General features: G+C 33.2%; 1 protein-coding gene across 1 annotated transcript in view; it reads left to right on the forward strand.

The window, feature by feature from the left end:
- The window catches only part of LOC140443985 (sodium-coupled monocarboxylate transporter 1-like), a 244311-nt gene that overhangs the window by 28314 nt on the left and 201118 nt on the right, over positions 1-14879 (forward strand). Inside the window, exon 2 of the mRNA XM_072535536.1 lies at positions 3911-3947. The gene's annotated coding sequence lies outside the window, so the exon portion shown is untranslated. The remainder of the gene's footprint in view (positions 1-3910; positions 3948-14879) is intronic.

Genomic DNA, 14879 nt, shown 5'->3' on the forward strand with positions numbered 1-14879 from the left:
GCTTGAGTGACATAGTGGTCTCCTTATCTAACTCTTCTCCCCAATGGAAATTCGTTATTTTTTTCATGGAGTCGCATACTTGCTTTTCATTTTTTATAAAAGTTATAAATTAACCGTATGTATCTGTAATTCACACGACACTAGGCTAAAGCTTTGATTTTTGCGTTCAATTCTATCGTATCGAAAGCCTTTTGAAAATCAACACAAAAACTAGTACTAGTGGCAGTTGTATTCTACGGTTTTCTCTATTAAGGTTTTTATCGATATGAGATGATTATTCGTACAGAAACCAGAGCGAAAACAGGTTTGTTCTATTGGTTGATAAAAATTTAGTCCATAGGTGACTATTTTAATAAAAAGTATATAAAAGTGGAAGAGGAGAGTTATAGATATAGTTTTCGATTTTCGTACGCTCCTGTTTTATAGATTAATATCATTAAAACTTTGGTCTAATCACTTGGAATTATGCTGTCATATAGACATAAGTTGAGTAGACTTTTAGTTTTCTGTAGGAGAACTTATTTCTAATTTTAAGAGTCTTCTCACTCACTGCTATATATTCTTCTCCCATTGCATTCCCAGTTTTCATCTTTTTAAACGCATGTTTTATTTCGTCCTTGGTAATTTCTAGTATATCTTCTAAAGCCTGATTAACCACCCCCCTTCTCTTTTTATCTCGTTAAGTGTGCTCTGTATTTTATGTTGACCTTCGTTAGAATTCTTCAGCTATTTTATGGATTTCATTTCTGTTATTTGGCTGGTGTCTTCTGAACAACCCAAATGAGGGTGTCGTTTCGGGTAGAGACCATCGTAATCCCGGAAAGTTAATCTTTAAACATCGACAATATTATGTCGTTTTAATTTATAATTTTAAGCATTTATTATGTAATCTCAACATATCGAAATACTTCTTCTTCTCAACACTGCAACTCGAGGTGTGTTTTCGCAGACTTAACAATCTGCCACCACTTGCAAAGCTCAATCATTAGTGCTTTTGCTTCTTCAATATCTTCTCTAGCGGACGCTTACTTAACTGGTTCTCCTACCAGACCAGCTTTACGACAGGCTGATCTTGTCGCTTGGCGTGACCAGCACCTCTTAATCTTTATGCCTGTATTATTTGTACTTTATCTTTAGGGCTATATAATTCATCCAATTCTCGGTTATTTCTTACTCTATATTTTAGTGTGGTATTATTCTTAACATGTCTATATATTTCTATAAGAATTCTTCTTTCTGCGATCCTTAATCGGTTCTCATTTTTTCACATAGTCTCTGCAAAAAATTTGTATGTTTCACATGCAAAAAAAGTGGGAAATTAAACTTGACATGTAATGGATGCAGCATCCCAACATACAAAATATCCAAAAATACAGGGATTCCGGAATATTTTCAAAAAAGAGCACAGCAATTATATTATCGAGTAAATAGAATTTATAATTAATTCTTTGGATAGTAAAGAATATAAAAAATGGTTTTTAATCAAGGGTTGAAACTGTTATAAAGAATGACGAAGGTAAACTGGTTAAGCAGAAAGCTTGAGTCATAGAAACCTAGAACAGATACTATGAGCAACGTGGACGAACTGCTAAATGTGCAAGTAAATAAAGCCAGGCAGCAATATGTGTAGTTTAAGGCGGAATCCATAGTAAAAGTTACTACACTGGAAAAAATGTTAATAGCTATCTGGGAGCTAAAAGAAAACAAAGCCCCAGTAAACCTTACTAAGTATATCTGCATAGTGTTTTAAAAATGGAAGAGAAACTTTAGTAAATTTAATTAATCAGCTGATCTTTCAAATTTGGAAAAAGAAGCAAGTACCAATATTTTTTCTCCGTGTGTCAGGTCGTGTTTCTGTCGCATATGCCATTAATGGTCTGATGACTAATTTGTAAATTCTGCCATATTGTTTCATTCATGCAACCTGTGGCTCTGCTTGCTTTATTCGCTTGATCTTCCATTTCTGTTTCGAACTTTCCATAGCTAAATAGTGTGATACTAGATATTTAAACTCCATGACTTGTTCTATTAGCTGACCCTCGAGCTCTAATTTCGATCTGATCTTAGTAGATTTGCTGTTACCCCAGTCGACAGAGACGAAAATGCCACTGAACCTGTAAAAAACATAGTAACAAGCTGAATTTTACTAAGAATGTCAATTTTGTGGCTCCAAAACATCTGCAAAGAATTAACCACTACCACGCACTGGCTTTCCCCTAAAACCCCATTTGTATGGGGAAAACGGAAAAAAGCGATTTACCAAGAATCTATACGCTGTAGAAAAAATGTTTTAAATAAAAAATATAGCTGAGATCATTTTGAACAAAAATGTTAATTAGCACTTTTTGTGTAGATTGAACAGTTCTCTCAATTTCAATCAATTTGAAATAAAATTTTGTATCAACTCGACAGTAAAAATTCGATATCCTTTAATCAGAGTGTCCTATTCACAAAGATCAAAATGCGTTTTCAAAAAATCAAAATCAAAAATTTAAAAAAGTAGCTTTCGCATCCAATTTTTGTATTTTGCCGTAAATGAAGCCAGTTTTTATAAAGGTGTTAAATAAGTAAACATTTCTAATGGTCACTAAAGAATTTCCAATGTTATAGCCTAATATTTAAAACTCATAGCATGAAATATTAGTTTTTGAGTTTTGGCAACAAATGTACCTAAAATAAACTTTCACATTACGAACGATATAGAACGTTTAAAACTGTGTAAAGTACAAGTTTCAATTCTGTGTTTTTTTAGGCATATTTCAAATGCCTCATATTTGTTGCCAAAACTCAAAATCGAAATTTCATGTTATTGGTTTTGAAGATTAGGCTCTAATAATAAAAATCCCACTACGACCGGTCTTTAAAATTAATAAATTTTATTGATATTATGAGAATCCTAAAAAACGGAAATAATTGCGCAACGTTTATTTATTGAACAGATTTATTAAAGTTGACTTTATTTGCTGCAAAATATAAAAATGGCTTGAGAACGCTGTTCTCTTTACCTTTAAAACGCATTTTAATTTTTGTCGATTGGAAACTCTGATCTGAAGATATCGAATTTTTACCGTCGAATTGATATAAATTTTATTTAAAATTGATTTCGCGCATAACTAACATTCAAAATCACCGATTCTTCAAGCACTGTTTCTGAGAGAACCGTTTATTCTACACAACAAGTTCTACTAAACATTTTTATTCGAAACTATTTCAGCTACATTTTTTATTTGAAACGTGTGTTTTTACTTCGTACAGATTCTTACTAAATCGATTTTTTCGTCCAAATCCCAAAATTGACATTCTCAGCAAAATTCAGCTTGTTCGTATGATATCTCTGACGACTGAAGTATGTCATAACCATGTATTTTGATTTTTGTGGGGAAAATGTTAAATTTTATGGCGGTTATATTAAATTGGTGCAGCATACGTTGTAAATCATCTTCACTTTGACAGATTGATATTGCCTTATCTGCATAGCAACTTATTTTAAGTTGTTTTTCTTCCATTTGGTATCCTTTTTTAATTCTTACTTTTTTATTATTTTATCCACGATCAGGCTGAACATAAGAGAAGTCAGGTAACTAAGCATACCGAAGAAATTAATTAATCTTGCAAAAAGTTGTGTAGAGGAATATATAAGTGCAGTAAAACTGAAAGAAAAATTGTCAAACTTTTTATAATAAATAGTGGCTTTAAACAGGGAGATATGCTATCTCCAGAAGTCGCAGTATTTCAAATTGATACGTTCGAATTCGATGAATGCTTTTTGTTAATATCACTTAACAAATTAACAATATTATAATTGTAAAAATACTATTATATTATGATTTAAATTGATTTATTGTTTTCATCTAAATTTTAGTGTACTTTCCAAAAATCCAAACGATTTACCAAAATATTTTTGTTTCAGGGCACAGTTAAACTAGGATAATCTTTTTTGAACCTCGGTAAGTTTTTGTCTATTGACGAGTTATTTTTAAATTAAATTTCTGGTAGTGATAATCATTATATTAGATAATATAAATATTGGATTTGAAATCAATATAACTCAAAGATTTAAGAACTTTTGGAACAAAGGTTTAAATATAATTAGAATAGTTTTTTTGTGGAATTAAGTTGTTGTAACACTTCATTGTTAATACAACTATGTAGATATAAATCCTTCTACTGTACGTCCTATTGTCAACGCATAAAACTGCCCTACACAACCATTGGCAAAATACTTAGAAAAAACTCTACAACCTCTAACCGAATATGCTTCATCCTTCGTCAAAAATTATTTTCATTTTATCGAACTTCTTAAATAATACCCTATCTTACTCTCAGACATTCTAGTAAGTATCAACATCGTTTCACTCTTTACAAACTTTACTATAAACGAAAACCTAAACATTCTGTAAACTAAATACAGTATCCAGCAAGACCACTTATCTCTCATTAAAAATTGCATGCCCAACACTTATTTAATCTTTCAAAATCAATTCTACAATATCTACCAATAAATGGTGCCTTAATGAGCTCCCCACTCTCTCAATTAATTGCTCAAATCTTCATGAAAGACTTCGAAATCCAAGCATTATCCGCATCAATGTTGGCTACATGTTGACGTTGACAATACATTCGTTACTAGGCTTCACATCAAGGATGCTTTGGTATTTTTTAAAACTTATTTAAGAGGTATATATCCTAGCATTCACTTCACGATTAAGACGAAAAGTAATTCATTCCTACCGTTTCTTAACGTTCTCATAAGAGGAAAATCAATCCCAAGGTTTTTAGTACTATGTTTACCGAAAATCCACGAATACCAACTTCTAATTGCATGTCAACTCTTATCGCTTACCTTCACAAACTAATTAAGCCAATAATATCCTTGTCTTCAGATCAATACGCCTTTGCAAAAATGCAAGTAGATCCTCTAACCACTCTTCTTTAAAACCAAGTCCTCATCCAAAATGGCTACCGCAAAAATCACATCAATAGGAGCATCTACAGGCATCAATATCTCACTCATTTTCAACCCAAAGACTTGGATCCTTATCATACGAAAGCGTTTCTTTCTTGGGGAAGCACTTTTGTTTCATATTATATGTCATTGAAGAAGTAAGAAGTTAATATGTTAACTACCATTTCACTGAGGTATTTGAAGTATTATACTACTACAGAGTCGCTTGCGAGCAAAAATTTAGATCGAGTAAAGGACCAAGTTCTGGGAGTACATTGCGATAAAAGAAAAAAATGTATAAATAAGGATCAAAACCAAAATCGTAGATGTGTCGAACAATTATTACCGATTTTACGGACACAAGTATTTTTGTACGGAAAAATCACGTACTCGCCAAAATTACAACTATCACTGTATAAAAAAAAGGTTTAAATCTTTGTATGTAAGTATATTAAGGGCTACATCAAAAAACACTCTTTTGTGTTTTTTGATGTAGCCCTTTTAAGGGTTTTTTAAATATACCTACATACAAAGATTTAAACCTCTTTTTGTGATACATGGTATACAGCCAGCTGCAGGAATTTATTTTCCTTGTGGATTTTATCACTGTATACGCTTGATAATATTCACTCTGTTCACTGCACTTCCGAGGGATTGATCGGGAAATAAAACTGCTTAGACTTTAGACTCAATTTGATCAAGGTACGAAAAATTGGATATCTCGGTCATATTCTGAGAGGAAAAAAATACGCAATCCCTCAACTAATCATCCAGGTAAAGATTAAAGGCAAGAGAGGAGTAGGTCGCAAACAAATTTTGTGGCTACGGAACATAAAGAACTGGACAGGCATAAATAACACTGGCAATCTTTTGCATGGCGCAAAAGACAGACATCTGGCTTAAGATAATTAAAATAATAATGAAGAAGACTTTAGATTGATGTCAGTTAGAAATAATATTTCTGACTGATACTGACAAAAAATCAATGGTTTAATGAGTGTGTTCTAGAACTGATTGGTTAACCCTAATTTTGTAGAAAGTTCTTTTGGTATTCTTTCCATAAACAATTGCTAAAATTAGATTTCTTGAAGTATTTTGTTCATTTTGCATATGTTTCTTTTAAAATTTGTCTAATATAACACATAATGTTGAAATTCTGAGCAAACTCAGGTAACAGACAAACACCGTTTTCTTTCAACTTAAAGAACAAATTTATTAATTAATTTCGTATACAGTAAAAATAGTTAGTGATGTTTACATACATTAAAGAAAATCGATTTTATAAGTTTTCGCATCCAAATAAATTTTGATTAACAATAATATTAACAATAATAACAAATTATAAATTAGAAAGTACTGTTAGCGAAATTTACGAAACAAGTGTCTCCTTCTTCTTCTTTTGTTTCTATGGCTTCCATTCCATGGTGATACGCCAGCTCAATTTGGTGGTGACGCTGAAAAAGTCTGGCTCTAAACCAACTCAAGGCCACTTAATAAGGGCCAAATAAAAAACTTCCTTTTATATGATGTTAAAAACTTCCTTTTATATGATTTTCTTGCAAAAGCTTTAAAAGGACGGTCCCTTTGAAGACTCCAGCAGTAATTCGCCATCATGTGATTGTCCCATCTTTCCTGATACCTCTCTTCCATCGTTTTGATATCTTGGTGGAAGCGTTCCCCTTGTTCCTCACTAAGATCACCAAGATTTTCTGGGAAACGGTCTAAGTGGCTCTGGAGGTAATGAATTTTAATACTCATATGACAACCATATTTGTTAAAATTAAAACCATAGTCTAAGTGAGATCTTATTAAAGCATTAAAGACTATTAAAAGAGTCCTAGGGTCTGCACCCCACCATACTCTGCAAATTATCAATAAAATATTAATATTTTTCTTGTTTTTAACTAAAATATTATCAACATGTTTGTCCCACTTCAGATGATTTTGAAAAAATATGCCTAAAAATTTAACTTGATCTTTTAATGGTATAATTGTGTTACTAAGTTTGATTTCTGGGGTAATCTTCTTCTTCTTCACGTGCCATCTCCGCGACGGAGGTTGGCAATCATCATGGCTATTCTGATCTTAGATGCCGTAATAATGGGGTAATAATTTTGCGTTTTTCCTTCGAAAACCATACAGCTTCACATTTATCTATAGAGAGAGATAGATGATGTTCTAACAACCATTCTTATACATTATACAATGCCATATTAACTTTATTGATCATTTGTTGGATAACTCATCCTTTAGCATATAAAACCAAGTGTCTATTTATTTTTCTATGCGTCAATTTATTCTTCATCGATTTATTTGGAATCTTCCTTAGTCTTTTACATTCTGTTTAAACAACTTAATGATATATTCATTTTTACCTATATTTGATTTGATGAAAATGACCCCTTTATATATCTTTTTGTTAAAACTTGTAATTTAATTTTAAGCTTATTACAGTTTTATTCTTAAAACCTATCAAACTTTTATGTACGTTCATTTTAGTATCATTTTATGGGCTAACGTAAATGAATACTATGATTATAAATACATTGTGCAAGGTAATGCATAAGGTTACCATTAATTGCCTGAAATTAATGTTAATATAAACAAACATACTCCTATGTTATTTCAACCATTTGTTCATTTTAAAATAGCTTGAAACTTGTCAACGAAATCTGTTAATGGAACTAATGCTTTCACAATTTTACCAAAAATAAATTAATGATACAAAAAGATGCAAAAACATCAAAAAAATTAAGAAATCATTGTAATATTGTATATTTTTCTGTTAATTATATTCATTACCAAGCGGAACATTATAACTACAAAGCAGATTAGAATAAAGTAATTATTATTATAATATTTATGCGATTAATTTGATGATATTTGACATAAGGGGACATCTAGTCAAGATTAGTCCACTTCAAGGACTTTTTTGGTCACTATTTATAAATTGTTTGGATGTATATAAGTTGATTATTTTACATTTTTTTATCAACTATGTTATCGAAAAGGGCTATGTATAGCTAATTGGCGAATCAAACGGAGCTCTCAATGTGACTTAATTTGGCAAGCTTTAATATAACAGTAATTTTTGTCAAATTGTTGTTTAGGTAGTGTGATATGGTATATCACAACGCATTTTCTCCATTTTTATGGCCATAAAAATCCTTCAATCATATGGCCTTCCTTATTCATATGGCCTCCCCATATGAATAAGGGAGATATGAAGTGTATCCCAGAAGATACATAATCAAATATCCAAATTTATTGTAAAAGTTTATTATGTATCTTATAAGAGACATAGTCTAAGATTGTAGATGAAACCTCACAATAAAAGCAGAAACTAAAAGTACTAAATCTAGTTCTTTAGTAAAAAATGAAAGCAAAAAGTGATAAAGTAAGACAATAAATTTTCATTCTAGTCAAAATTAACCAAAACTGTTGTAAAACTCACTTAATGTACTATTATGAAAAGAATTAAAACAATTTCTATCCTTTACTAAACACAATCTAAGAGAACATGACCATTGTGTCTCTACTACATTTGCCTTTGGTATCATAAATAGAAAAATGATCAACTTTATTAAATCGTATTTCCTCTGATGGTCTCGGCAGAACGCACTTTTTAATTTTTCTTTATTTTCTTCGTTTTGCTCGGCAAACACTCTCTTATTTTTTCTGCCCTTTGCTGTTAGAGCCTCTGCTATGCACTGTCTAAAATATTTGAGAGTAATCTTTGGACGTGTGTTGTAAAATATTTTTATGCCTTCTATACAGAATCCATGCGTTATTTATACAAATATCTGGAATTTGTGCAAATATGGACAGATACCAGCGATGAGTTTTTAGGGGAATTCTGTAAAGGCTTACCAGCATACCCATCAGATCTAGGGTAGATCGGGGCTAGTTGTGACAGGGGCATGTTGTGACAAATAGTTTTATAGACTAACCATAGGTAGCAGCGTCGCCCGGTTACCCAGAATTCCACGTCCGCATGTCCTCAGTCTGTTTGTGTAGTTTGGTTGTGATGCTATGCGTTTCTGCCGCTTTATAAAATTATATGTCATTTCGTTGTAACGAAGTAAAATTTTGCTGTTGTCTTTGAATTGTTATTTCACTTTCAAACCACAAGGTAAGAAACTTATTCTAGTTGTAGTAGATAGTTTGTTTATTTCTCTCTAGTAAGACACAGTTTGGTTTCTATACGACGTGTCAAGGTCTGTGCAAGTGGCTTTATGTAAAATGGCGTACGGTGGGGCTAGTTGTGACGAAAGGCTTGGGGCAGATTGTGACAGTGTCACAACATGCCCCTACTAATTTTAATGCATGTTTATGGGTTTGTTACAGATAATGGTGAGAAATTATAAAAGGAAAACGGAACGTGGTCGGAGTAATATAAACAGTTACGAGTCGGCTTCGTTAGATGTTAAGTCTGGATCGTGTAGTTTAAGGCAAGCAGCTGAAAAATATGGCGTTAACCGGATGTCCTTACTTAGATATATAAAAAAACAACAAACCAATCCAGATGGAGTGGTAGAAATGGGTTACAAAAGACCTCGAATGATATTTTCACAACAACAAGAAGAAGAGCTCTGTGAATATGCTGTTCAGGCAGCGAAAATATTTTATGGTATTAGCCCAAAAGAAATGAAAAGTTTAGCTTTTGAATTTGCTATAGCGAACAAAGTTCTTGTGCCTGAGAATTGGGTAGCAACAAAACACGCCAGTAATGATTGGTTTACAAAGTTCATGCAACGTAACAATAATGTGTCTATTCGTGTTCCTGAGGCTACCAGCTTAAGTCGGAGTACAAGTTTCAACAAGCACAATGTCGGACTCTTTTTTGATAACCTCGAATTAGTATTAAGTCAAAACCATTTTACAGCTAATGATATTTGGAATATAGACGAGACAGGGACTGGGACTGTCCAAAAACCGGTAAAAATCATAGCGAAGAAAGGCGAGAAAAGAGTTGGTGGTATCACTTCAGCTGAGAGGGGGACCAATGTTACTATGGTTCTTGCTATTAACGCAGAGGGTAACTCAGTTCCTCCTATGTTCGTTTTTCCACGTAAGTTTTACAAGGAGCATTTTGTACGTGATGGGCCAGTAGGTTGTTGTGGTACTGCTAACCCAAGTGGCTGGATAACAGGCCCGGACTTTTTGTTTTTTATGAAGCATTTTGTAAAAAAAGTAAGGTGCTCAAAGAAATCACCGGTTTTAGTTCTGTTAGACAACCACAGTGCTCACCTATATATCGAAGTCCTTGACTATTGTACAGAGCACGGTATTACTCTCTTATCGTTCCCTCCCCATACAACAAATAGACTTCAACCACTGGATGTTTCCGTTTTTGGTCCATTTAAGAAGTTTTTAAACGACGCCATGTGTGGATGGATGAAATCTCATCCTGGAAACACAGTCTCAATTTATGACATCCCAAGTATAGTGAAAACAGCATTACCTAAAGCTGTAACACCAACAAATGTTCAGGCAGGATTTCGTTCTACAGGAATATGGGAATTCAATAGAAACATTTTTAATGAAGAAGACTTTCTGTGTTCTTCGGTGACCGACCGACCTTTGAATAGGCCTATTGACATCGTAGATGGTAATGAGGAAGCCAGTGCTGGGCAGCTTAAAGAGTTTCAGCATCTCGATGAACCTGAACCGTCGTCATATTATGCTAACCAGCCAGGACTCTCCCATACCTATCAACCAGGACCATATCAACAAGGATCATCGCAGGCCAACCTACCAGGATCATTCCATGCCGAAGTTCTGCCTGTCAGCCCTATGGATATAAGACCTCTGCCAAAAGCTGGTCCTCGAAAAAATAAAAAACGCAAGAGCTTAACATCTGGAATTTTGACTAGCACACCTGTCAAGGAGACAATTCGCAGTGAAGAGTTAAAGAGGAAGGAAACAATAAAGTGCAAAGAGGATAAAATAAAGAAAAAATTATTTGACTCAAAACAACTGTTGCCTAAGAAAAAAGCAGCGCCAAAGAAAGAGACCGCAACAAGAAAAAGAGAAGACAGCTCAGAAGAAGAGGAAGAAGATTACTTTTGCTTAGTTTGTATGGGACCATATAAAAAGTCTAGGTTAGGAGAAGACTAGGTGCAATGTATGGAATGCAAGAGGTGGGCTCATGTAAAGTGCACAAAAGATGATCTTTATTATGTTTGTATAAACTGCCACTCTTCAGAACTACAAGTAGAATCAGCACAAATTGACGATAGCGATTAAGTTTTTTATTTTACTTTAAATTCACTAGATGTTTTTCTACACATTTGTTTCTTACATAAACATTTATCAAACATTTATGTATCTATACTTAACTATAAAATAAATTTATTATGGAAACTTTGTTATTATTCTCCAACTAAAGTTTATTATATTTAAAAATATTTACTGTCACAACCTGCCCCAAGTTCGTCACAACTTACCCCATATTGGGGCAAATTGTGACAATATGTGCATTTTGTAAAACTATTTACATACTGTAAGGTATTGCTTAAAAATTGCTGATGTTCCCAAATAATGATTCCCATTTAAAAATAGTACCTCATTAAAGTAATCTAACAGCCCTAAAAATTACGAAAAAAATGTTAAAAATTATTTTGTCCAAAGTGGCACAACTAGCCCCAGTCTACCCTACTCCAGTCATGTGAAAATTGTTGTGTTTAATGAGAGAGGGACAAGGGATTTCAATTTTTGCTCGCTGACTTTTATCATACCTTTTAATTCTTTGGACAGATGTAGAAGATATATATGTACTAGCTAGGACAACAGGTTTGTTGTGAAACCATTTCACAGCATTTATTTTATTACTGTTGTCACTTCTTGAACAAAACGACCCTCTTCCTTTTTTCTTCAGGGATTTATCATCTTCTAAAACACAATTTTTTAGTAGATCCCTTCTCATTGTTTCCAGGGCTAAAATTCCATAATCATGGCGAAGAACGTAAAACAAATCAAAACTTGAAAATAAATTATCGACATAGATAACACAGAGCACCGGTGATCCCATTGATTGTTTTAGAACACGAGCAACTTTAGCAACTATCAATTGTAAGGATTCTTCTTTTTGTGAAAAAGTATGCTGACTAAAAGTATCATCTCCCCATAAATTATGAAATCGTACACGAAACCCGAAATACCGGCCCTAACAAATATTTTAAAACCCCATTTTTTTGGTACTGTCACCGTGAACCAATCTTTTTCCTTTTATAAGGGACCATCATCTCGTCGATACTCTGGCGTTATTCTTCTTCTATAATACAACAATTTCTTCTCACTATGTTTAAAACTGGCCGAATTCGGTAGAACTGATCGTTGTTTATATATGATCACTTTTAGCGAAGTGAATATAGCCAAGTATGATGGCATAGCTATTATACCCATTAAAATCTTTATTGCTATAAAGTCACTTATCTCATCTTTAGTAACTTACCTGTTTGCTGAATGGAATAAAGGTTTGTATTGTTGACAATCAACTCTAATAGATCATTTGAAATATTCTAATGGTAAAAGTTATTTTCGGGAATGTTCACATGATATTGAAATTCTTCTTTTGTCCAGTGGTATTTAACCAAATTCTGTTTACTTTTGTAATTTGCCTTTAAATTTGTTAGTATTGTCGTTAATCTCTTTAGATGGCCCGAGTATCTGATGTAACGATCGTGTTTTTAGAGGACTCAAAGCAGGTTTATATACTGCAAATAGATTTAGGCGTACTATAAGCAGATTGATGTAATGATAGCTCTGGTTGTCAATGTTCAGTTTCGGATACTGAATCTGTATCTTCTCTTGAACTTCAGAAGATAAACTTTCGACTTCAGAACTTATATCGGTTTTAGAACTTTGAGTTCTAGATGGTTTAGTATAACTTTCATTTTCTTCATCGCTCGAATCATCCATATCAGATGAAGGTGGTGGAAGTAATGCCAAAATTTTTTCGGACCTTGATGATGTCATATTGGTATTTCGCTGAAATCAAGAAAGCACTATACTTATATAACTAAATCAATTCATTTTGAAACGTTTCATTAAAACAAATTCTACTAATGTAATTGGAAATAAAGTGTGGGATAGGTACAAAACAAAAATATTTCACAATCCTGAATATATGGCAAAGTAAACTATAAGATATATAACAAAAAAGTTCCATTAAGCTTTATCTTTGGCAAAGTAGATTATAGGATACAGCTTAAAAAATGGTTCGGTATTGTCACTTTTGGATATTTATATATAAATATTCATATATGGATGATCACAACACAACTAAATACTACAACTTCACCTTCTGTATTAAAACAAAATACTTATTTTTACACTAATATTGAATAAAACTTAGCAGCCTTTTTCTAATCGGCGTTCACTAGACAACCATCTTAAAAACAATTGTGACTAACTTTGAATGATCACTATAGATGGCAGTACAATTAGCTTTTTGAGTTTAGTAGACGTATAGGCAACACAATTAACACACAATAGTGAGTAAATGATTTAAGAGAAAGACAATTTGAATATTTGAAAAGGACGTAGCCTATAAGATACAAATCCAAATTAAGGGTTAATATAATACGAGTACACCTTGTTTAAAAACAAAAAGAAACAAATGCAAATTTATGCATCACGACCAGTTCTATACAATATATATCTATACCATTGATTTCCAAAGTTGTTTGGACCGCGACTCGTCTCTTAAAAACTCCTAATTCTGATCAATTAGATGTAAATAAAAAAAAACAAAGTAAAATAAGCAAAGTAGTAAAGAAACACAAAATAAAGAATAGCAAGAAGGTATAAAAAATATCTTACCCTTTAACAGGGGTCAGGAAACACACTAGTCAAACATCACTTACCTTGGCACAGCGGAAAATAAAATAAAATTGAAAAAATATGTCATTTTAAAGAGATATATTTAAATAGAGAGATACCGTTACTTTGATGTTTTCTGTGTTGTCGAAAATAGACGGAACTGTAGGGTAATCGTTGAGCGATTATTGTCTATACTTGCAGACAAAAACCCCCGATAGTTTCAGTCAAAACAGCAAAGTGGATAGTCCTAATAGGGATTATATTATCACCCAAGCGGTAAAAAAGGTTTGATAGAGGATGCAGGGCCAGACTGTGGACAGCGATGTAGGAACTTGGTTTTTCAAAAAAACTAGTCAGGTTGATATGGATGTGTATGGAACGGTAACGATGTAAGGTGAGAGTTGGACAACAATACTCAGAGACATTTGAAATAAACAATAGACTAAAACAGGGAGATGCACTTTCACCACAACTCTTCAACTTAGCTCTGGAACACATAATCAGAAGTGCAAGAATCGAAAAACCGAATATAGTATTTCATTGAGAAGGACCAAACTTACTACTGGCATTTGCAGACGATATCGATCTAATAGGAAACACAAGATTAAGGATGAAGGAGACTTTCGTGAAGTTCGAGAAGGAAGCAGAGAAGATGGGGCTTCAATTCAACGAAAACAAGACGAAATATATGTATATGAGCCGCAATAACCAAAGCAGAGACAGAACATCACCATCGATGACTAACTTTGAGCGCATTAGAGAATACAAGTATCTTGGAACAACAATAACTAAAGACAATAACGGATCACAAGAAATAAACAACAGGATCCAGGTCGACAACAGATGTATTTTGCCCTCCAAAACCTTATAAAATCGAAACAACTAACAAGACGTACGAAGATACAGGTCTACAAAACAATCATACGACCCGTTGTGATGTATGGAAGCGAAACGTGGACGATAACAAAGGCAAACGAAGAGAGACTATGTGTTTGGGAAAGAAAAATCCTAAGGAAGATCTTTGGCCCTGTGCTGGATGAACCATCAGGACAATATAGGATAAAAACTACCAAAGAGCTCGAAGAACTTTACCCAGACGCCAACATCA

Source organism: Diabrotica undecimpunctata, chromosome 6 (genome assembly GCF_040954645.1).
Source record: "Diabrotica undecimpunctata isolate CICGRU chromosome 6, icDiaUnde3, whole genome shotgun sequence".
Classification (NCBI taxonomy): domain Eukaryota; kingdom Metazoa; phylum Arthropoda; class Insecta; order Coleoptera; family Chrysomelidae; genus Diabrotica; species Diabrotica undecimpunctata.